We start from the raw sequence: 25,199 nt of genomic DNA, 5'->3' as shown, positions 1-25,199 counted from the left end.
GGAGGTTGCAGGGTAATAACTAAACTCATTTCACTTCTTCTCCTGCACTCGCTCTGTTCCGAACCTTATATATATCGTCGTGTGTATGATGAGAAATAGATTACTACCGTGGTGGTGAGGGTGTGTGTTTTTTCTCTTGTCAATTACGGACCGGAAAATAACGAATGGTCACTAAAGATAAGGTTTCTGCAATAATAATAAAAATAAAAAACCCGGCAAATCGAAAATTCTTTTCTTGTTTTTTCTTTATTCTTTAAGCCAATACGTGTAATTAGATCCGTTTGAGAGATACAAATTTATTGCAGGATTTGACTTTTCAATTTATTGTATTACATTTTTCTGCGTACCTACAACATACGTGTATCTCCTGGTATACTAGTACATAATATATTATTATATTTCCAATACAAATATTACTTTTTTTTTAAGTCACAATAGAAAGTCATTAAAAACTGCATTTGTCATAAACTAAAAAAAAAAAAAAACGTAGGTATTTCATGTCACCCTGAGCGCGCGCCGTCTGTTTTCTTAGGGGTCGGTAGGTTTTCCTTGAACACTGTATGACGACGAGTAAAGATTGCGGTTGCACGCAAACAAGAGATTCGTTAGGACTGAAGCTGCAGACAAAAACGTAGACCACTCCAATTACGTGTCTACTAGGCCTGTGTGCATTCAATGAGCGCATGCAAATGTCGACGATGTCCTGGGCTGCCTCGCACGTATCCTTCCGTCCACGGCGCAATTACCATGGACTCGGACGAGATTTTATTACACAAAAGATAAATTCGATGATTCCCCCCTCATCATCATTCCACCACCCTTTTTGTAAAAACAACCCTTTAAGCTTTTTTATTTTATTTTATTTTTCGTTATTATATTTTTTTTCCTTTTCTTTTACGGCCACTGGCTTTATTATTCAAATCGGCAATCGCGATCTCTTTCTATCTCATTATAGACGTACGCACACCACACGTATTTCGAATATTCCCCCGTACGAAATTTCAGTATTTTATAATCATAAAAAAAAAGAAGATTTAACGTACGCGTTCGGGTGAAAACGTAAGGGGAGCCCGAGTAATATAACGCCTCGGGTCGTGTGAATTAAATTGTGACGACACGATGAAAAAGGGTGTAACATTTTTGGCAACAGACGTTTGGTTGTTAGACATAATACAACGAACGGATCATTTTCAAGTTGTTCTAGACGTATGTTATTTATTAATAATAACAATAATGTATCTTCCAAAATATGTATAGACTAGTATATAGTACCTACATTTTTTTTTTATAGTCAACAATTCAAATAAATAAGGACAGCAATTTCGGTTAATTTTTGTTGTTATAAAGTTGAATTACTATAAAAGCGTCAGTTTATAAAGCGATATAACTATTACCAAATCTTACAAAATAAATCACATTGTTGAAATATGTATCAATCTTAAAATTATTTCTATGCATAATAGATTAATATAGGTACTGTTATACTATATTCAATCTCAAAATAGTTTTTATGTTACACCTTACACGTAATATCATATGGATGTGTTAGTAACTTTGGTTAAAATGCATTTCAGTTGCGTGTACAGTTTATGTTTCGCTATAAATTTTCGACCCTTTTCGTGTATAGTTGTTTTATAATTGGCATAAATGGCAATTTCACGGATCTACCTACCTACCTACTGTAACACACTAATACATAACGTATTAACGTTAAAATGTATAAAAAATATATCGTTTGGTCAGTAATTTTGGAGCTATTTTAGGTACAGTAGATAGATTTTTATTCGTATCACTGATTATTTATTGTAATAATTAATAAACTATATAGTGTGTAACAGTTCCACTTCATGGCTCTTATCCTGAGGCGGATGCAAAAACGATTATGAAATAATTTTAATTGCGTTTTAATTTAACTTCATACATAGTGCCTGCATTTTACTCCAAATAGCAGGTGGCTATAAATGATTTTTTTTAATCTAAATATTTTTATGTAGTAAAATAATTTATTTTGTTAATAATCATTATTAAGGAAAACTCTAGTTTATAAATTTTATAAGTTTTAAGTACGCTTAAAATATACTTTTGTTATTGAATTAATTAATTATAACTAATTATTTTATGAGCTTAAAGAATCAAATTTAACTTTAAATATATATGAAAGATTAATGAATAATACTTATGAAGATTTATAGATTTAACGTTATTAAAACTATATTGAAGTTTTAAAACCTAAACTAACGATAAAGTTAAAATGTATATTAGTTAAACACTTATAATGTTGTTTTCTAATTACTTTTTCTAATAAAATCTACTTTTATATTATATTAAATTATATGACTATTATACTTAAATTATAGCATTGATACTTTTGATATCAGAATAGATATTTGTAATTTATTTAAATTAAATATTGCATTCATTAATATAACATACTATATGTACCTAGGCACATAATGGGGTACCTAATAATGGCGATATATTTGATATATTTTTTTTATAACCGATCTATAGTTGTTTTGTATTTTTATAAATTTGGGGCGTATAAAAATTAAATTTTGAATATTTAAGTTCTGAAATTGTTGTGATAATAACAAATTCTTATCGATATTCTTCATCTCAATTAATACAGCCGTGACATTAGTTCAAATTGATTTATATGCATTAACACTTATTGTTTTGTTGCATTTATTCATGGTTATTAATAATATAGAATTATTGAATTCAATATATTAGTTTTAATACATACGACTATACGAGCAATAAGAAGTAAAAATATACGAGTTTTTGATTTTTTGGTTTGAGTCTACAATATACATGAGCTATAATATAGTAATCGTTGGCACACGCTGAACGTTGCACCATTCGTGTGTTAAAAGCTTTTATTCAGACGTAGGATACGGGGAACCTATTCGAGAACGAAATGATCCGTAGGAAGGGTCAATGAAAGAGGGGAATTAAAACACTTTCTGTAATTGACATTGCTTGTACATCATTAGGAGTCGGACACACCATTAGTGTACATATACTATATACATATCTGACCGACCACTCGAAATGCAGCAATCTCTCTTCATATAAACACAGCCCCCGTTAGTCCGGAACAATCAAATAAATGAATTTAGTGGGGACATGACTTGTTTTTACTGTATACATATAATATATACGAAATCTTGTTTTATTTTAAATCTTTATAGTCCGAGTCCGAAAGTAAAAGAGAGATAAATTAAAGAATCATAATTTTTTTTGAGTGGCCGTTATTCCAGACCGATTAATAACGCCGAACAAAATAGAAATATCTGATCGTGTTAGTCGTTTTGAAGAAATTAACATTATACAAATATTATTACATCATATTTATTTTGAACGGTATGATGGTTTTAAGTTTAATTAAAACAAAATATTATCGTGTATATAACAGAGGAATATAAATATAAAAAATGTTAGACAAAAAGTCAATATCTTCGATCGTCCGATATTCTGCAACAGTGATAGAATAAATACCGTTTTGTCTTGGTCTCTGAACGGTTTACAAACAGACTTATGTTTCCGTGTGGGTTTTATATTAAAAGAAATGGGTCTTTTTAATGTCCCGAGTAAGCGTTGGTTTCTCTATTGGTACCAATAAAAGCCGACACGTTCTCTCTTTGACGTTTTTTGCCCCTCCCCACAACGCGTCGCGCCCATCCAAATCCAATATATAACCCTATGTTGTATGCACTGCACTGCTGTACTTCGATATTTGCTCAGAAGACCATGACCAACTACCAAGAAACCGTAATATAGTAAGACTTGCGGATGAAAACTGTGGAATATTAAATAAATAAGGTCTTTTGTGATGTGCATGTATGTGTGTGTGTGTGTGTATGTAGAATAGTAAATGACGTATTAACACTATGTATATATTCTTGCCCTTCCCGTGCTGTGCAAAAGCATCAGCTCCGGTGACGTTTATAATATCATTGCGCGAGTATATTATACATATTATATATAAACGGATTCGTCAAAAGAGGTTTTAAGACAAATGAAACGTTTAAATATACGTTATGTTCGACATCAAAAATTCAAGTACTTGCAGCATGCGTTCGAGGAAGGCAAGAAAGTGTATTAAGAGAGTCTAAATAGATTTTGACATGTTTGCTGTGTACGTTTATACTTTATTTTCTGTATACAGTTGAATTTAAAAGTTTTAAGCTGGAATGATTTTAACATTAGTGTAGTTAGGACCGTTACAAATAAAAATAAATACAATTTCACAGCTGTTTACTAAACATTTTCAATTCAACAGTCAATACGAAACGCAAATATTTACATATCAAACCTGTTTCTTTCAAGCGGATACTTCTATGATGGTTATATTAAGGGCGCATTTTCTAATATTATTTCTAAAAATAGCAATAGGTATTATTCATTCAAATTAATTTTTACGGTAAATGAAAAACCAAGAAAAAGACTTTTATGTTTGGTATTTTTTATTATTAAAAAAAGAGACAAGTATATATATTTTTATCGTCTAATGGAATATCTTATTAGGATTTAACTGTACATAGAATTTCATAGTTCTTATAATTCAGCCGTTATTGTTGATTTTTTCTCATAAATATGACTGGATCAAGATAAAAGTAATTTTTATTAAAGATAAATGTATCTATTTATCCTTTCATTTTGAGAATAGTTATTTCATGTTTAAAAATTGTTAATAATAATGACATTCTATTGTGACGTTCACTATAAAAAAATAAAATACAAGGAAAAGTATTTAAAAACGAAAATTATCATTATGTATGATAATTATTCTAAAGAATACACGTCTCTATAATTGGTCGTACATGCCGTTTATATAATACACATTATTAACCGCGAGAACAAAACGATAATAGTAATGGACGGAATCGAGTGTTAAGAAAATAATATGTAAAATAATATAATCTAATAATAACGAACAAATTATACCCAAAGTGTCTCGAACACGTATTTTTAATGACTTGGATGATTTCGATTTGCTTATATGGCCTACCGACCTATTAATTATTATTGTACAAAAGGGATAAGTAATCTCCACCACATAATAATATAATTTTATATTATACAGGTTATAACTTATAATACGATAACCCATTTCAGAGTCGTAGTATTGTGAACTCGCACACTCAAACACCTGTTCCAATACTACTTAAAACTTATTCTAAGTTTAAATATGTTTTTCAACGTTAAAAAAAAAGTAATGTTTTATTTTTTGTCGTTTGACGGGTATGCATTCTGTGTTTATAGGTATATAAATATATATTACTATATTATGTACTCGCATGAGAGTTATTTTAAAATTAAGCGTACGCATCCGGACGATATGAAGCGATTAAATAATTTAATCGTCATTCAGTTCTCCAACATACCTATGTGGGTATATAAACACATTATCTATATCGCAGTCGTTGTCTACCGGTAAGTAATCGGTGGCGGCGGCGGCAACCAAGTTGTCGGATAAGAGACGACGTTCGGCGGCGGGCGTAAGACATTCACATAATATACGTGTATTATAATATATTACCGTCATCAGCTGCAGGTGTCTTATTTGCCACCTCGATCTGACGAGTCGTTTTAAAAACTAGTAATCCGGTTGATTTAAAAAAAAAATCAACTTTTTGGTCTGTGTACGTTATTTATAATATTTTAATGTACATCTTATAGCGGCGGTAGTGGTATTCAAAACGAGTATTACCTACCCGTATAATATCTTTATAATAAATTAATAACAATATTAACGTGATAGCCGCAGTCTTGGGGTCTTGCAGGGAATATAAAAACAAAAATACACATTACACAAAATATTTGCTAGTTTTTTACAGTTTAAAATATTGCGATTAGCTAATGAGGTTGTCCCACGTATATCTGCCTCCGCACGCGTATATATATGTATGTATATACGCTGTAGCCTGTTATATTTGTACGAATTAAAGCGCGTCGTCGTTATTAAAATTAGAAACCGTTTTCGAGAGAACAAAGACGTGGCTTTTCGCGTTGTTATAATAATAACGCGCCGCCGCCGCTGCCACCGCCGTACTCTTCTCCGAGTCGTGGAAATCGGGGACGGGTAGTGTATACAATATAGAGGTGCGTATGGCGGCGAAGGAGGCGGTTTGTTAGTTAGCGAGTTAAGTTCGTCTGCTTGACGCGCGCGCATGTGTGTGCATGTATATAAAATATATAACATCCCTCTACCCCTAACCCTACCAATCCGAGCCCCTCCGCGCCACCGCCCGCCAGACACGGGTCGACAATATAATGAGGTTCGCCCCGGTTAAATTAGAACTCGGCCGGCGACGACGACGACGACGACTACGGTGTTAGCGACGAGGGCTTTTTAATGAGTATGAACCAATTAGACGCAGTAATAGAACAACGCGCCCAACAAAGACCCTGCTCTTCATTCCCCGCCATTTTCGGGCGACACGCAATCTACGCGTATAATATGTATATAAAGTCGGCAGTGTGTTATATATATTTAATGACAAAAATGTGTGTTTGTGTGTGTGTGTGTGTTGTAACTTACCCTGGCTTATACACCGCTGGCCTGGAAATTCGGTACTCGATTTCGATTCAAAAATTAACAATAACTTTGTTATTAATGAGTAATTAAATATTGTAATACGCGATCTTACAAAAGTGCGTATATCGTGAGCACACGAGAAATAACATTTTTGTGGGACTGCTGTTATAGCGTGAATTATAATAATATAATATCTAATACTATTTACTGGGCCCGTAGACAAACGATACGAAAATTTTATTAGCTACTACATAATATAGATCATATAAACGTGCCGAGTGCGGAAACAAAACATTTAATCGAGGAGAGAGGGCGTGACAATAGATCATCGGGGTGAACGTAACATTATATTTTACTCAAAAAGATTTGTGACTGGATTATAAAAATAATAAGTAACAAAATCACGTGGCTGATTGTTAGCAGGCTGGTACTTTAAATGACCAAATTATTGAGGTCTCAGTTTTCCATTGTTAATAAATAATAATTATGTATTTAAATATAAAATTATCAAACATTTTTTTTTTTATTAATTATTTGTTTACTATAACAAGTCATTACTAAAATTTGAGATTAGAATTTTTATTGTTTATTACAGTTATTATTTTATATTATATAGTTGTATTATACGTATTATAATATATTATTACGAATATTACGTATAACAAGGTAAACTATTTGCCTAATTTTGTTTTATTGCGAATATCGTTAATATTGCGCGTTTATACTACTGCCGATTTAATTAGTTTCCATTTAGTTGTTTTTGCGATTACACGATAGTTACTTGTTTACACTATAAACCCTATCCTTTATAACATTCTCGTTATAACACATAATAATATATTGGAGTTAAACAATACAATTTATAGCAATATTTAAATATTTATCTGATTTACAATTGTTACGTGAAAAATGATTATTCCTTTTTCGAGACAATAATTATCATTAATATAATTACCCAATAATATTCGGTTTTAATGAATTCGTTTGAAATAATTTTTTTTTATCACTCGTGTATTGTCATATTCATGGATAACTGTCCCTATCTCATTGTTTCACCGACAAATTGGAAAATATATTCATCGCTCAGTTTTTAATTAATTTTTTATTGTCAATTCGTAAAAACATAAACACATAAATTGTTGTTTTATTGTTCGATTTCAATTTGTTACGCGTATTCTATCATTTATTAAACACTCAAGAGTATAGAATTAGGACAGTGCACGCAGATAGGAATAAAAGAAATGCAGTTTAACAATGACTGAATATCCACTTACTAGTCGACAAGTGGAATAGTAAAAATAATAAGTTTTATTGTACAGTCAAAATTAGTGTTAAATAGAAATATATTTATTTTTAGTTTGTTTCAATAGTAGGTACTCATAAGTTCCAAAAATTTGATTAAAACTTAAAGTTCGCAGAGTGATGTTTCTTAGTATTTTTAATTTTTCCTCTTTATTAGTGGCCGAGTACGTTTAGGTAGGCGTAGGTTGTCTACCTGTTAGATATTCTGAAAAAAATTTGAATGTTTTGATATTTTTATCTGAAGTATTAAGACTTGGGACTTGGACATTCATAAATCGATTTATAATAGTATGGTAAATATTATTGTACAAACATTATTATAATGAATTTCAAATATACAAGGTAATTTTTTTTCTCGATTAAATGAAAACATCTTACATTATATTAAAATTAAACACACGAGGAAACTTAACCTATCTACATATTATATTATAGTTAACTACTAGTGTTTTATACTAGTTCTCCATTAAATACATAAGCAAAGATGTTTATTCTTGCTATAGCAATGTAATGTTATTTTAGTAACATTTCTCAGAATAAAAAATTATAATAATCATTTAATTGTAAATTATTTGGTACACGAGTTATTAAATTATTAAGTGGAATACATTTTTTTTAAATGTAATATTTATTTTGTCTATAATATTATTTTGTATGTTAATAATAACAAGGTTAATTTTGTGGAAAATGGTATAAAAACGGATAGGTATATTGGTTGAAACGTTGATAAAAAGTAACAAAAAAATATAGCAATATACCATTTCGATCCCAATCTTGGGAATCTATGAAATATCGAACTAGAAATTTTCTAATCCGTCACGGCTAAAATAAATTGTGTAATTGAAAGTTGATCGGGAGGTTTAATTCACACATTAGAAGTTGGTGTATACCTATAGTTTCTATGATCTTACTCAAATTCTACATATTAAAGTAAAAAAAAACTAAAAAGAAAATTATTTTATTTCGTGTGACGTACCGTACGTATATATACGTCATATCATCGCTAACCATGTTATTATTATTACGGCTTCCCCCAATCGTTGGCGGCATATAACAGGATTGTTTACGGGTGCTCGTGCGTCCCGAGGGGGCGTCGCGGCGCGTCGCTCGCTCGGCTAGTTATTGATGAGAAGTTGTCGAAGAAGTATAAACGATACAATAATAATAACATATATATAACTGCGGACTGGAGTCGGAGAAAATAATACCTGGAGCGTTCCTTCAATTAACACAGACGCCACGTATACACCTATATAGCCATACCTACCTATCTTTAAAACGGTTGGAAAACACTACAGCATATAAGTAGTAGTTGTGGCTGCGAGCGTAACCGCATTACCTCATTTGTGGTATAACTGGCATAAACCTAGTCGCGCGTTTTCGGCGTCATCGGTTGGGTGACCAAATGAAGATCCAGAATAACGCGGATCCGTGTGTGTGTATATGAGAGCCTTAAGGCTTCCTGTGTCTGAAAATCGCGCATGCACTTGAAAATAATATAATAAATGCCTAGCCGTGCTCTGTGGACAAAAACACTTGCTTCAAAGACAAATTTTAGTACAACAAAGCTCACAAACACCGAGCAAATACCTCACCTCTCCTTAGGTTATTTTAAAAAAAACTGTCGCCCACTCTTTAGTCGAGATATTTATTCACTACCATTAGCCGAACGATACATGCCCCTAACTAAGCACGCCATGCACTCATTTCTACGATAAAACATCGATTTGATTACTTTTTGAATGAGTCAAATATAATTGGATGCAAAAAAAATGTGTGTGCACATTATTATGAATAATACACCCAATTATAATCAACTGCAATATCACGTGGAATACGGTGAAGTATGATTAACAATTAGTTGTAAAGGTTTTTAAAAGATAAAATCGGGACGGACGGCTGTGCATTCGTCACAAAACTTTGGAAGTATATCCGCCATACGATATTAATTGGCTCGTGTTCGTTTCTTGGGCCTTGTTTCTGTGGGGGTGTGATACGACTCGTGGCAAGACACCCTATACATAATAATGTTATACATAGCTACACGCATACAACACGCGTGTAATACACAACTGCAGCGAACGATGCCCGTGTGAACGCCGTCTTTCACAATAATAATAATAATAATTATTATTATTATTATCATCATTTGTACGATTACCGCCGCCGCGCGTTATTATTATGTAGTTCCGTGCGCGCTACTGCAGCTTGTTAGGAGGGCACGCCGTCGTGCCACTGCTCTCCGGTGCCAACCGCTCGGAGGCGTTGCAGGTTATAAAGCGGGCGCGCGTCTAATTAGTGTCTCGTGTCGCCGCCGCCGACACTCGAAACATTATTATAATAATAATGACGGCGACGGCGACGGTGATACTACTACTCTGTATGCTGACGAATCGAACATCTGGTATTAATTATTATTATTTACCTCGGCGCGGGAACGAGAGTCATGCACTTTTTTCCTCTCTTGGATTTATGTATGATTTTTTTTTTTTTTTTAATTGGCCCTTTAAAGGTTCGATGCAGTGTTTTTATTGCGGCAGCGTAATCATCCCGCTCGTAATTACAAGTCCGTCGGACAACGTTGGTTCTCTCCGAAAGTTACGGGGTTACGGGCGTTTTCGCCGATGGAAACGCAATTAAATAATATAATATTTAAGAGGTTTCCGCCGAAAGAAATTTTATTTGCACAACATAAATATTTTTGTCTTAATAACGTACTCGCGCCGGAGTCTCCGTTTATCACAAACGAGATGTGCCCTCAGGAATAAACAGAGCAAGCATATCACTAAACTAGCGAGGATTGTCTGCAGTGAATTTTCCGAAGCACCCGCGAGTGATAGAGAGATAGTGTGAGAAAGAGTGGATAAGAGAGAGAGAGAGAGAGAAACAGAGCATTTTGTATTCTCGTTAGCGCGGCCCAATTAGCGGCACAACCCCACGTCAGACCATAAGGCGCCGTTTGCTCGTCGCCGCTATATACTATACCACCACCGCCACCGCAACCGTACCCTTAACGAGCTCGATACCCTCCCACCATCGCTGGAAACCCTCCCACCATATTACTAACCCCGAACGACCAACGTCGACGTTTGTGGTTTTTTCCTCGTTTTTTATTTTTTTTTTCGCAAGCTGAGCTGATGATGTATGGCCAAGGCGGCTCCTCGTCGGCATCACATAATATTCTTGTTGTATTATATTATTATGTATATGGTGCGCGCGAGAACTATACCCTAAATACTTGATCTTTGTTTTTTTTATAATTTAAGCATATTAAATCTGTATAGGTATATATATTTTATAGGTATTTATAGGTACATACATGGATTATACTTGCTTAGGTATAGCAAAGAAATTATAATTTTTGTCATTAGAAAAAATTGCGGTTATTTCTTAAATTTGTTTCTTCGGCAGAAGATCTGTTTTATAGGTACACTATCGTTTCTTAATTTTTATCATCACGACTAAAATACACATATTCATATCATCATCATTGGAACTACCCTACTATCCATTATAAATACTATTATATAATATACTTCATGTTATAAATTTTAATAATACATTTATAACAACGAGATCGCTTCGATCTCTTACGAAATATAATACTATATATTATTTGTACAAGGCGCACATGTTTTATATACATCTAGATATTATACATAGAGGCGAGAGTGACTTTAATGGTTTTGCCATTACTGGTATCCGGAGTCTCTTTATCCGTCTATGGTGTATTTTTTTCTGAAAGAAAAAAACTCTCCGTCAACTCTTAGATATTTATATATGTACTTAATACATAATATATATATATATATATATATATATATAGATGCTGACCAACACATTCCATCACTATCCATTAACACTCAACACAAACACGAGGTGCCAAATATTTGCTCTAAAGATGCTCGTCGTCTATCTGGATAATTTACGCGTGTCCCTTTTCTACAGTATTTATTTTTCGCCCTCAGCCCCAAGCGCATTATAGAAATGCTGCAGGTGGGTTCATCTAATGTATGTAGTATGTTATATACACAAAACTTAAAAATATTTAAAAGAAATCACTATTATTATATACGATCAGTTTGTTATGTAACTTAAACATTTTTTATTAAGAACGAAGATTAGACATTGACGAGTGTACAAAACAAAAACAAAAAGTATTTCATTGAGAATTTAAACACTATATTATTGAGAGTTTAGTGTTTAGGCGTCAGTTTTTGTTGCCCCCCAATAGTTACACCACATTGTAATATAATAATATAGAAATTCACTCGCCAGAATGCGATCCAAAATATCCCCGTGCAATAATTATAAATAGGGGAGGGTTATAACGTGTGGAATATGATACAACAATAATAGTATCAATAGAAAAACCGGTCGTATTATTGGTGAATGTGTCAAATTTTATAATATATAAATAAGGGACCTAATAACGTATAGTTATTATGAGATCGTCGTAGAGTGTAGACAATATTCATTTTGCGACTGGCAAAAATAACATATAAATAAACAATCACACCCCGCATGTCACCTATACTATAATAGCCATAGGGCCATAGCAACACTCGCGTGTTAGATTTAAAATCGCAAAACACTTTATATGATGAAAATTCGATTTGACTATTTTTCGGTACTTCACGCGTTCCCTAATTTTAGCGTAATGGGCAGACAACGACGTGCGGTATAGAAATGATTAAACCGCCACTTATGTGGTTCGCACGCGCTAATTCGCCGAGGCGTGGTTGAACATAATATTATTTCCTGCAGTGCGTATAATTAGTTTGGAATGACATCTGTGCGAACAAATTGAAGTGGCGAGCCGCGTCGAGATCGTCGTTTTTATTTCTCTCGGGTGGTCCTCTTCCCCGCCCACCTACTTGCGCACCACCACTTATACTCACTGATAAAAAAGATTTTAATGTTTTTACTTTCGTAGCATAAAACATTTAAACATAATGATATATACAAACGATATGTCGATACTCGATATATATATATATATATATACCACTCTTGTGCTATGATTTCATTTATAATACATTGCAGTACAAAGCGTTCTGTCGGTAAATTTAATTTTATTCCTCGACTTATATATCCGATTCTTGGCAAAGTTTAAACATATTTTATTATATGTAAACATAACGTAATTACGCGCGTGATCACTTGTACTGCAATTCACGTATATAGCCGCGATATGCAGACGATGTTTCAAAGATACCTACTCAACTGCAGCACTCGACCGCCATGCCATTCACTCGGTATTTAATAAATATAATATATCGGATTCTATTGAACTCTGGCGATTGTTCGATCCGAGATGGTTGTAAATTCGATGGTTATACTCGTACGAATGAAATATTATAATATCGAGTAGTTATATGGAATATTATAACAAGTAGTGCATAAACGTGTCGGTCTGTGTTCGAGTGTGAATCGGAACTATCATAATTTTCAATAATCAGTCACTAAAAATAAAATAAAAACGCAAGATAATATTAATTTTTATTGAAACGTTTTCTTTATTTTTTTTTCGTCCGACAACCCACCTGCTATGCATACATCAGTCGTCCGATTTAGTGGCTAGATGGTCTCGGCGGGAGTACGATATATATTTTATTCGATAATTACCTTTGTATGCGCGTTCCATCGGTTTGACGTCCGTATGTACCTCGTATGCGTAGGCATCTTGTTTTAATATATATATATAGAAACATGGTATATTATGTAAATCGACAGTAAAATACAGGCCAATAAACAAAAACGGATCTATTTCAATGCCTCGGGCTTTTCCGTAATAAATAACAAAAAAAATGAAATTTGACGCGGCGAAGTATGTCGGGATAAGAGAAAAAACCTGAGCATTCAAAAAAGCAGTTTAACACTGGATCCTATATCATAATTCTGTATAATTAATAATATAATACAATATTATATAAACCTGTTCGAATAATCCGTCCCTTACTGTAAACGTCACATAACTGCCTCTGGATTACGTTCTCGTCTCCCGTCCGCACGTAATCTCCTACACCAACAGCACTACAATAATATAATATAATATGCTTTATATATAAATACCTCCTGGACTATTATTGTTATATTTTTTTATGCTACGTTACAATAGGTCACTCGATTATATATTTTTTTTCGTCTGTATCAGTTTTTTTTACTCGAGGGGTGGTGGTTGCTTGTTCGAGTAATTAGCAATCATAAGGACACAAATAAAGTTCAACAAATACTATAATATGTTTTGTGACTACATAAAAAAAAAATAGATAAAAATAATAATAACGTTAATAAAAGTTATTGATTAGGAACTTTTTTTAACTTGCTCCGTTCCACTGATGCATTCTTCTGGGAGAGTTTTGAACAAATACTCCGATGACATATTATCTACTCCACTAAACACTTTATATTGATGTTTCCCTCCATGGCCTATCCAGTATTATTTCTTACACATCAGTCGATTCTATAAAAAATATAATATGTTTTCGTTAGAGTAAAAGTTGAAAGCGTTCACTCTGGAGTGAAGAGATAACATTGCTAACTTTGCAACAGTATTTTTATATTAGTTTCAATTAAGTACGATGATGAGCAATTGATTATGGCTGCAGGCACAGTTAGGATTTGGATTAATACTTGTTTTCTGTTGTTGTCTTCGTGTATTATAATACATACTATATAAACTCTAGACAACTCTATAGTCCGAGTTTACTACTGACTGCAGTATTGCAGTATACGCATGATTAAATTATGTCTCCAAAAAAACACGAATAATCGAAAACCGTCCTTCTTAAATTGAGCTGCTGTCTCGTACTTATAATAATATTTATTACCATAAAAAGTATATGACGACATAACAGACATTTTGCGATTGATCTAGACATATATAGCCTGTAAATCATCAGGTAACCTGACCGACTAAAGAAAGTTAGTTTGAGACAAACTATAAGTTAAAATATTAATACATTACGGAATAAACTATGCACTTTCTGATGTGGTATTTTTTAACATATTTATATATATACACATACGATAAATCAATTTTTAAAATAACAATAAATTGATGTCGCCCATAACCAAAACGCGGAACCAAAACGTGTGATATCGGGACAACTATTGCAATATTATATGATATCAAAAAACGCAATTATTATCTTCTAGTCCCGATATAGCAATTCCTATTATTTTATTATAATATATTATTAGTGTGTAATTTTTATTAACATAGTACTATACGTAGAAATCATTAATTTGCAGGATAATTCACATAAAAATTGTTGCTGTATTTTTTCTAATTGTCATACGCCTACAGTATATATAATATACTCGTATATTATAGCATTATAGCTAATATATATTTTATATGACAGTACCTATTTTTATAAATGATTTTTTTTTTTTTTGGAATATATTTTGGTCTTTACAATGTGCTTAGAAATTATACGACAAATGATTGTAGTTGTTAAATAAAAAAAATCTTTTTTCAGACATCTGCAGTATAAAGAACTTGAAAAGAAATTGTTGCAGTTATAAATGACTAGGTGAGTAAATTACTTAACTACATTGAAATTATAAAATAATCTTATATTTTAATTAATAATTGCAATCGTATTATTCTTACGGATGTTAAATGTGATTCATATAATATAGGATTAATATTAATAATACATGGTGTAAGAGATAGAAAGGTTTATAGAAAGTACATATTTTTAAACACTCGAAATAGCTTTGATGCCAACTTATATGCCATGGTATTTTTTATACACATATAATATTATAAATAAATGTGTTTCGATTGTATACGTTTATAATGGTACAATTATATAGTTTAAATATTTAAACAGCTAAAGTTATTAAATTATTTTATGATCCAAATACTCGTGAAAATGTAAGATATAACAATTTCATTACATTATGTTCAAACGATAAGCAGCCGCTTATACATTTACATACGAGCGATACGCGTATGCATACGCTTGTCTCTTACATAAAATACATATTTTATACAATAAACAGATTATTTATTTAAGACATTTCAAATGATAGGTTTGTCGTAAATGTAAAATTAGTGAACCAATTATTGTTAAAGACACGTTATGTATATTCAATCTATATGTGTTTAAATTTCTCATCTCTATGAAGACGAATGATATCGATCCATTGATAGCATTCAAACGAGATAAATTCGTTTAATATAAATTACATATTATGTAGATAATTATCAAATATTTATATTCTTAAATTTTAACTATTTTTACTAAATATGAGGATGATAATAATTGGGTATAAAAGAACATAACAGAATGACTTCAAGCGTAAATCTTAAAAATTGACATTTAGTTGAGAAAAGAAAACGTTCTCGAAATAACTCAAAGAAGTAATTAAGAAATTTATTAGAAAACTTATTATCTCAGTAATCGTACTTAATGAAATGAAAAATTACAACAAACAAACAAAACCAGGTCAATTAAAAATTAAAACATAAATTATTTACGATACTTTTATTAATTGGATTTTGTTTTCATTCGGAACAATATATTATGTCGATATTGATCATTATTTCGTATTATTAACTCAATGATCAGATTCATTTTTTTTTTACATCGAAGTTTTATTTTAATTGTTCTTTATATTTAAATTATTCAATAAACTCATAAAAGAGTATATAAAAAATGTATAGGTATATATTACTATACAGTTATATATTATATGTATGTATTAGCTGCATTATAATTGTACGCGTTATTACTCTCAAATAAGAAATAATTACGTTTAGGAAGGTATTAAAACCGATACGTACCTATATATATTTTATGCGTTAAGTTATCATTATAAATTATTATTATTATTATAACACAAAAAAAACGAATAATTTACCCGTGGAAATCATAGTATACCGGTGGAAAAAAAGGGGGGTGGGAAATTCTGCTATAGATTTTTTCACGAAGGCACGCGATCGATAGACATTGAATCATGTCTCTATAAATAGATGTAATGCATTCGTATTCCGATTAATAACGGCATAGGCCGAGTGCACTGAAATTATAATAAAAAAGTACAAGACTTCCTCCACCGCCACCCGGAAATCGAACTATTATTACATTATATTGTTTTATCGTAGGTATATAATAGAATAATCTAATATAGCCGTGTATGTGTGTGTCTGTGTGTGTGTGTTTGTGTGTGTGTGTGTGTGTGTGTGTGGGTGTGTGTGTGTGTGTGTGTGCTTTTCACTGCCGTGGTGACGTGGCGCACATGTGTAACGCCGCCTCGTCCGCACGGAATTCCCGGATGTTGTTGTTCTCGTCGTCAAATGTAATTAGAGCAGCCACACATATTATTATTATTAAATAACGGGTGTGCGAAGCGATGTGTGGGGAGGTAGAGGTTTTCTGAAAATACGGTTTACGCAATTATGCAACGTAGAAACCAATTTTGTGTTCGTCCCTCTTTAGCTCGTCGTGCCGTTCGCCCTTCGGTCGGTATGATATATATGTATATATTTATATATATATACCCAGAATTTGTATGTGTGTGTGTGTGTGTGTGTGCCAAGTATATATTATATGTATATATGTGTCGGCTGTGGGTGAGGGTGGAGAAGTTTCTGTCAAAGGGACGCTGCACGCACGCACTTGCTCGTGTAATAATGAAAATTAATACCTAATGGGATTAATTTAATATGTACACCGGTTGGCGTGAACAATGCACCGCGCGAATACGCACCGTCAAACCGTCAAAACGTTCCGTTTCCGCTGCCGTCGCCTCGGCAGGGGATTTCTAAAAAGTTTCCTTGATTAATTAAAACGTCCCCGCACCACCGCCCTCTCCACTCAGCCCGTATATTTTGGCGAGTCGATTACTTTTGACGTTAATTAAGTTTGATCTCGTGGGCGGCTGTAGGACCGCACCTTACTATATATAGATAATGAGAGATCCTTTTCGGTCACTACCTTCTGGTCATCAAAAATGACCAATATATTACTACGTGTAATATTGTTTGTTTTAAAAAGATAAGAGTACTGAGTAGGCTTTGGCAATTTTTTTTTTTTTATACATAGTTCAGAGTCCAAGTTTACTCGTAATAATCATTTTTGCTCTCACCACTAATAAGGCCGATAATTATATATGAATCTGCGTATAATATTACATATATAGTATTATAGTGTATTAAATATATTTCGAAGATTAGCATTGTAAAGTTGCCTATATATTTTGCACCATATTGTTAATTGTTATACTTGCTGCATATTTTTATAGTATAAAAATAGTAGGTACCTTCGTATATTAAATCCATGTTTGGAATGGTATGTGGTATAATATCATTGCCGCTGTGTGCTGTTTTAATCGGAATTCGTTTTAGTTTCGGTTAATTCGCCTCGATTGCCGCCGCCGCCTGTGCTGACAATGATGACCGTCCAACCCGACCCAGCAGCCATCGTGTATATCACCACGAGCACGCAAAAGTCTAGCAATTAAAACGACGTCCATTTACCCGCTCGTTACCGAAGCAACCGCAATTACGAGGAGCCAGGGAATTTACGCCGGATCGTAAATCCGGATCTACTCGCCGCCGCCTGAGTGCTGTCGTAATTAGTTAGGTCTTGCAGCTTTGCGCTACTAAAAATCTGGCCGTAGTAAAAGAGCTTTTGATATTGTTTTCGTTTAGTATCGTCAGTAAACCGCCCAGAGATAGCTAGATAGCTATGATCTTCAATTATAATTTATATATTTATATACACATAATATTATATTATAAGAAACAAAGCCTCCCGATAAAAATCCTTTTCTATTCAATTTCTGTTTATCGTGAGAATTATGACACCCGACCGTTTTAATGTGCCTATAAGTTTTTTACATTTCTCGACTACGACACACAAACTTTTATTTTCTACTTTTCATCATCGGCAAAAGGAAATTCAGCAGCAGTGTTAGAATATTGATCGATAAATACTGTACTTACTTTTAGACGACTGACGTGGATATTGCATTTTTTCAATATTTCTCGCTGAATATAATTTTAATGTACCATTATATATGTATATTTCATATAATATATTGTACTACGCTGTAGCACCAGGTGGCTGAAATCTCACTCTTTTAAAAGTGAAACAAATGAAATTTATTCCGTAATTGACTTTAACGGATACCAGTTTATGATGTTGGACGTTTTTGATAACACGATTATAAGTCGGCCCAGTCGACCCTCCATATTTATGTGATATAGGGATTATAAATAATCTTTTCAGATGGGGGTGAATATAAATATATAATAAAATCTTTCACGATATTTGTAGAAATATTACAAATATTATAAATAAATTACTTGTATTATAAATTATTAACTAGATTTTTTAAAATTTTATTAAATTATGACTTCGTTGAATAAATAATATTTATTATTTGTACGCATCGGTTTTAATTATATTTCTTAAAGAAAAAAATTTGCATTAAAATATTTTTACTTGGTATTTGGAAAATAATAACTCGTTTGCCAAAATTTACCATTCTCAATAATATAATTGATTATCTTATGTATAAATTATATACCTAGAAATTATAAATTGATATAATTAAAAAATTCGTCTCTTTGTTCTTACAATGAACGGTTAATAAAACTCAATCGCACCTATATAATAATGTAAATGTGTGTTTTTTGAGAAAAAGAAAACAGAAATCCTATAACAGTGAGGTGATTATAATCCATATAGTATGTATAATAGCCACTTCAGTCCGCTGCTGTAGCTATGTAATCTACATGTAGACCGTTTAGAAAGAGGTAATAATAATGGTCGATATACATTTTTTTTAAAGCAAGCCTCGCGATGTCAGACTGGTGACCGATATTGTGGGGCCAAAATATTATTAGAGTGCTGTGACGGGGATACCTATGTATGTATAAAAGGAGCCCGCGGCGTCGAACTTTAAAATCCCGAAGGCGAGCGCGTGCCTCCGTCTATAAGTTGCAATCGCAACTCCTCTCGTCGCGCGACCTATACCAGCACCACTCTACCCACTGCCTACCCCACCTGCACCGTCCGAAGTCGTCCAGGTATATGTACACACTTAGGGTGTATACCATATATACGCACTTTCCTTTATAAGTTTTCTCATCCATTACGCGTGGGTGTTGCCAGTCGGGATCGGCAGCGAAAAAGAGAGGGGGAGGGTGCACTCGTCGCACAACTTTAAAGCCATCCACGCGCACTCCCGTCTCGTGTTGACGGTGTATATACTGTATATATATATTGTGGCAACGGTCGGTGGGGGCAACGGTGGCAGTAGTGGATGCCGCGCGCGCGTCCCTTATCGATATAACCCCGCGGTAACCGTGATCGGGCGGGTCGCGGTATAGAAGAACCACTCTCCGGGTCTGCCGCCGCCGTAGTCACCACTCAAAACCCATTAATGGGCTCTAATGGAGCTCTCTGGTTTTTCACTCATCTCCCGCACGCCGCTTGTCCCACCCGATCCTCGGGTCCATTATAACGCCGAGCTCGTATACTTCTGTCTAAATCCTATCCGCTTACACGTTTTAGAGGAGAGACGAGACCCGAAGAAAGAGTACACACTCGCACACCCATATATATATATATATATATACGTATAATATATATGGTTAGAAGGAGAGTGGATGTTGCTCCGCGGTGGCAAACTCACTCACTGGCATACGCGGGGAGGACTAAGTGACAAACCGTTCGATTAATAATAAAAACCGTTCCCTTAATTGACTACAATAAGGGATTCGGGTACCGCTCCCACCACCAACCTTCCTCGGTTGCAAAGAGAGTATAGTACGCTCGGCTGCTACATTCGTGAAAAGTTAATGCGCGCCATCCCCTCTACAACCCGTCCGGTCACGTTTCCTCTTTGCCAACATCGTACGTGAGTACGCACACACGCACACTCGCACACTTACAATGACGGTCGCTTATGACGAAAACACAGAAATTAGATACATGTAGAAATCCCTCGACTTTACTGCTCTAATGTATATGTTATGTTTTGTAATATTATAATTCGTTTAAATTGCGTGTATATGTATAATAATTTAATATGTGAGTAGATACTACGATCGTCTAAAATCTTCACTCTGTTCATAACTAGGTATATTGACTAGTCTTTAATTCTAATGAAGTAATTAAAATATTTCACAAACATGATAAATGTTTGATTTTAATATGTCTGGTAAAAAGAATGCAGTGATATAAAGCGTTTTTTCGATAAATATTATATTATTGTAATAAATTTGACTTTAATATAGGTATATAAAATTAAATTATTGCTGTTCGATATTTCGAATCGAATTCTAAATGTACATATTTGATACGATTAAGATTCTGATCTTTGTGTTTCCCTGCTACAGTCATCAGGTGGTATATTATATTATGGAATTAGAAAACGATATTTGTGTCATGCTGGGGGAAGAGCGGTGTATCAAAAGCGTCGTCATTACCATTTCGAGTTTTTAATGACGCCAACGACCCGTGTCATAACAAACCCTCAATCAAAAAGGATTTTGTTATGATAATAATACCTCGAAGGGGTTGTAATTTAAAGGGTACTGACGTACTATGGCCTTTACTATTCATGATTTGCATACGATTTAAGTGCTCTGCAGTATGTGCATATGTATATAAAAATAAATCATTAAAACGTTTTATTATTATTATTTTACCGATGCGTGAGAACAAACATTCGCTACAATACATAGGACAATAACGATATAATGCATTCAGGATAGAAAGAAAAAACCCGTGATATTTATTTGCACTCATTTTGTGATTTAATCCATTGCTCTTTGTACTGTCTACGGAAACACAGCACACTAGGGAAATCTATTTGTTTTTTTTATTATCCTTTCTTTCCCATGCGAAAGATACATGTAAATATTTCAGATCATTCGACGTAAACGATTATTCCACCAGTCTCCTTACGCGTTACAGGAACTGAAAAATCGCCTATCCCGGCATCGATGATTTTAAATAAAATAAAATATACGTCTACGCTCGAATTCGTTTTTACCATTATCAATATCATCAAATTTAATTTCACTACTATTCCCGAAGTGGCACTACACATGTATAACATAAATATATATACACAAACAACACGACAATACGATGTATATATATATATTATATAATATAGGTAAGAAAAGTCACAAAAATATTGTTATGTACAACACACGAGTATACAAGACAGCTTAGGTATCTACATACACTATAAGTCAACAACTATTTGTAACAACTTATACGATTCAAATATTATTCGATCACACATATATACTATTATATATTTCGAATTCAAACAGATATTAACTACATAAACAAGTAAATTATAGGTTGAATTTTTATATACTATGATAAAGCTTAGCGACAACATATATAATCTGAGTTCCATTTTTTTTTATGTACAGTTGTCGATTGCATAACTTTTAGAGCGTTTCTTTGTTTAGACGTATTTTTAACACATAATTGGTAAGCTGCGTAGTGCTTAGAAAAAATATAGCTGTTTTAAATTTTTTAAAACCGTTAAAAATAAGTATTTTTATTTTTATTTGCTATGATTAATTACAATTTAAAAAAAATATGATGTTTTTAAAAGAAATACAAATAATGACAGGAAATGGCGTTGTCATATCACATGTTTTATAACTAAGTAATGACTAATGAGGTACGATAAAGAACACGGTGTAATAATGATTTGGTAGAGTTATTTAGATCATTACCTTGACAACTTTCCTTAATTAACCTAATTTACATTTAAATATAAATCGAGTGATAAAGTATTTCGACAAATATTGAATCGTATTTTGGTAATAGTGTTTATTTTACAATCGAGATACAACAAATAAGAGTATATGTATACAGTGTAATTTATGTCAATAATTCATCAAAAAATACTATTTTGTTATTCACTTAAAAGCCGTAGTGGTATTACATAAAAAAAAAAATGAAATGTGCCATATTTGTGACTATAATGGTCCCATACATCTTGGATGTTATACTTAATTACGAAATAAATTACGCACTGTAGCGAGAGCCAAAAAAAAAAACAAACAAAAACAACCGTATTATACAACAATAGCACTCCAGACAAGTTAAAAAATATAATACAATTTGTCTGGCGCGAGTTAAATAAACAACAAAGTTCAATTGTATTTAGTGTAAAGACCAATAACACTGACTCGGGAATATACGAGTAATATTACATAAATTATATAGTACAAACCACCGGTTAAATAAACCACGTGTAATCAAACAACGGTCGCGGGGTCTGAATAAACACGCGTGTTAAAGAAATCGGAGTTATTATTAATGCCCGGAACGTATTAATGATACTATGTATGTCTTATTATATTATATTAATGTTATGAGTAGGTATACTACTTATCGGCGAGAGTAAACATTACCCGTGTATAGACGTATTTCCATTGTCTTTTAAGTTACCCGATGAATACGATGTAACAATGACATGGTACCGCTTGTTATAATAATAGGTACCTACCTATCGTTTAAAAGTTCTGTAGGCGGAGAAAACTAAAAATTTTGTAGGAGACGAAGTCCTAAACCGTACATAGGTACCACTTGTACTTATAATATACTTTTGGTGTTATTTTGTATCGTTTTGACGAACGACCTTCGTGGAGTAATAATATTATACGTAGGTATTTGCACGCCATTGTGCAAGTGTAGGTACTCATATATACGCTCGATGGCGGTTGATATTCGATAGTAAACCACGAGGTGTAATTTGGCGGGATCGCTGTTATTTGTAAATCGAATCTATTGGCGATTGGATTTTGGTTTGATGCCGGATGTCACACGGGTGTCCGTAAACGATGGAAACTAACGCACGAATCAATCGTATATAAATATGTGTAAGTCATAATATACGTGTTACTATAATGTAATATATTGTTACCGATGTGGTTTGTCGACGTTTTTGAACTTAAATGGGGTGGGTATAAGAAGGCGGTATAAGTGTTCGAGGAAACGAGCACAAAAGAAAAACGTAAGATGAAATTCCAAAGGGAATTTATATATGTACAAGAATAAAACGGAATTATGATTTATAATACTGACATCGATTGCTACCGTTCGAGGTGGATATTATGCAAAACGAAATTTCGCCCGTGTGTGTCCATCGGGATAGGAGCGTCGTAATAATAATAACAATAATAGTAATGGCGCATATATAGGAAAGGCGGTAGAAGTAGTCGTCGTCGTCGTCGTTGTCGCAAAGGCAATTTAACGGCAGAGTACGCAGAGGGCCAGCTATATATATATATATGCGTGTGCATGCGTGTGTATGTGTGTAAGGAAAAAGTAGGAGCAGCAGCAGCAGAGCAAGCAGCCCATGTATCATGTGTGATAGTTATCGATTAAATAACACCCGACCGACGGGTATTGGTTTCGGCGGCGATACTCGAAATTGGTTTTTCTTCCCCATTTCATTCATATATTAGATTCGGAAAACGATTTTCCTCCCCCTATCCTACTCCGTCCCCTTTTTATCCCTCCGTCACACCATCTCATCCCCTCCGCGCGCGCGTCTCATTCATGACCTACTCCTCGCCGTGAACCCCCTTATTTAAGGTGTTTTCGATCAAACACTCCTACATCTCTTCGCAATATTGCTAAGAGGTTTTTTCACCCCGCTGCCCGTCGTTGTCGTTTCGACGTCCGCCCGCACCCGCTGCACCGGTGTTATATCGATTTGGACCTTTTCGCCGCATATGTAATATAACTCTCTCTCTCTGACCTCTCTGGCAGGCAGCAGGCAGGCTGGCTAGCCCATCGGAAATTCTAATAATAAAGTCAACGGAACCCCCTGCGGACCCGCGTGGTCCACCACCGCTGTTTCCGCTACTACCGGTATGAGTGGGAGTAAGAGTGAGTGAGAAAGAGTGATAGGACGGAGAGAGCTTTTGCCAGGTTCCGGTTATTGCTCAATGTTTCAACCCTCGTGGAAATTATTGAAATTGGCGGCCGCAATGGGTATAACAATAACGACATTATATTATTATTATTATTATTCCAGAACATAATATTGGATAGGAAAAATAATACTTATTGGCTGACAATGGCATATATTATTACATTTATACGCATCATACAATTTATACACATATGTATCACCGACATAAATCATCGATATACCTTGTTATAGAAGCTACTGTGTTTTTATTATAAATGCAAAATCGAATAACTATTTAGGAAAATTGTCTAGTTATCCGAACGATATAATATATTATAGTTTGTTTTATAGATCAGAAAAAATAAATAATTCCGAAATTCTATTGTTAATAACTTACATGAATATTGCTATAAATGTTGTACATTTATAA

The 25,199-nt window shown here is 33.4% G+C and overlaps 1 protein-coding gene across 6 annotated transcripts in view; it reads left to right on the top strand.

Annotated features, from left to right (window-relative positions):
* LOC132924951 (insulin gene enhancer protein ISL-2B-like) overlaps nucleotides 1-25,199 on the top strand; it is a 110,327-nt gene that overhangs the window by 37,013 nt on the left and 48,115 nt on the right. For 4 of the 6 annotated variants that reach the window (XM_060989395.1, XM_060989420.1, XM_060989415.1 and 1 more), the window contains exon 2: nucleotides 15,334-15,387. The exons of the other annotated variants lie outside the window; for them this stretch is intronic. The gene's annotated coding sequence lies outside the window, so the exon portion shown is untranslated. The remainder of the gene's footprint in view (nucleotides 1-15,333; nucleotides 15,388-25,199) is intronic. 6 annotated transcript variants of the gene reach the window in all.

This window comes from Rhopalosiphum padi, chromosome 1 (assembly GCF_020882245.1).
Source record: "Rhopalosiphum padi isolate XX-2018 chromosome 1, ASM2088224v1, whole genome shotgun sequence".
NCBI classification, from domain to species: domain Eukaryota; kingdom Metazoa; phylum Arthropoda; class Insecta; order Hemiptera; family Aphididae; genus Rhopalosiphum; species Rhopalosiphum padi.
The sequence above is the reverse complement of the archived record's forward strand: the minus strand, read 5'-3'. Positions and strand labels throughout refer to the sequence as shown.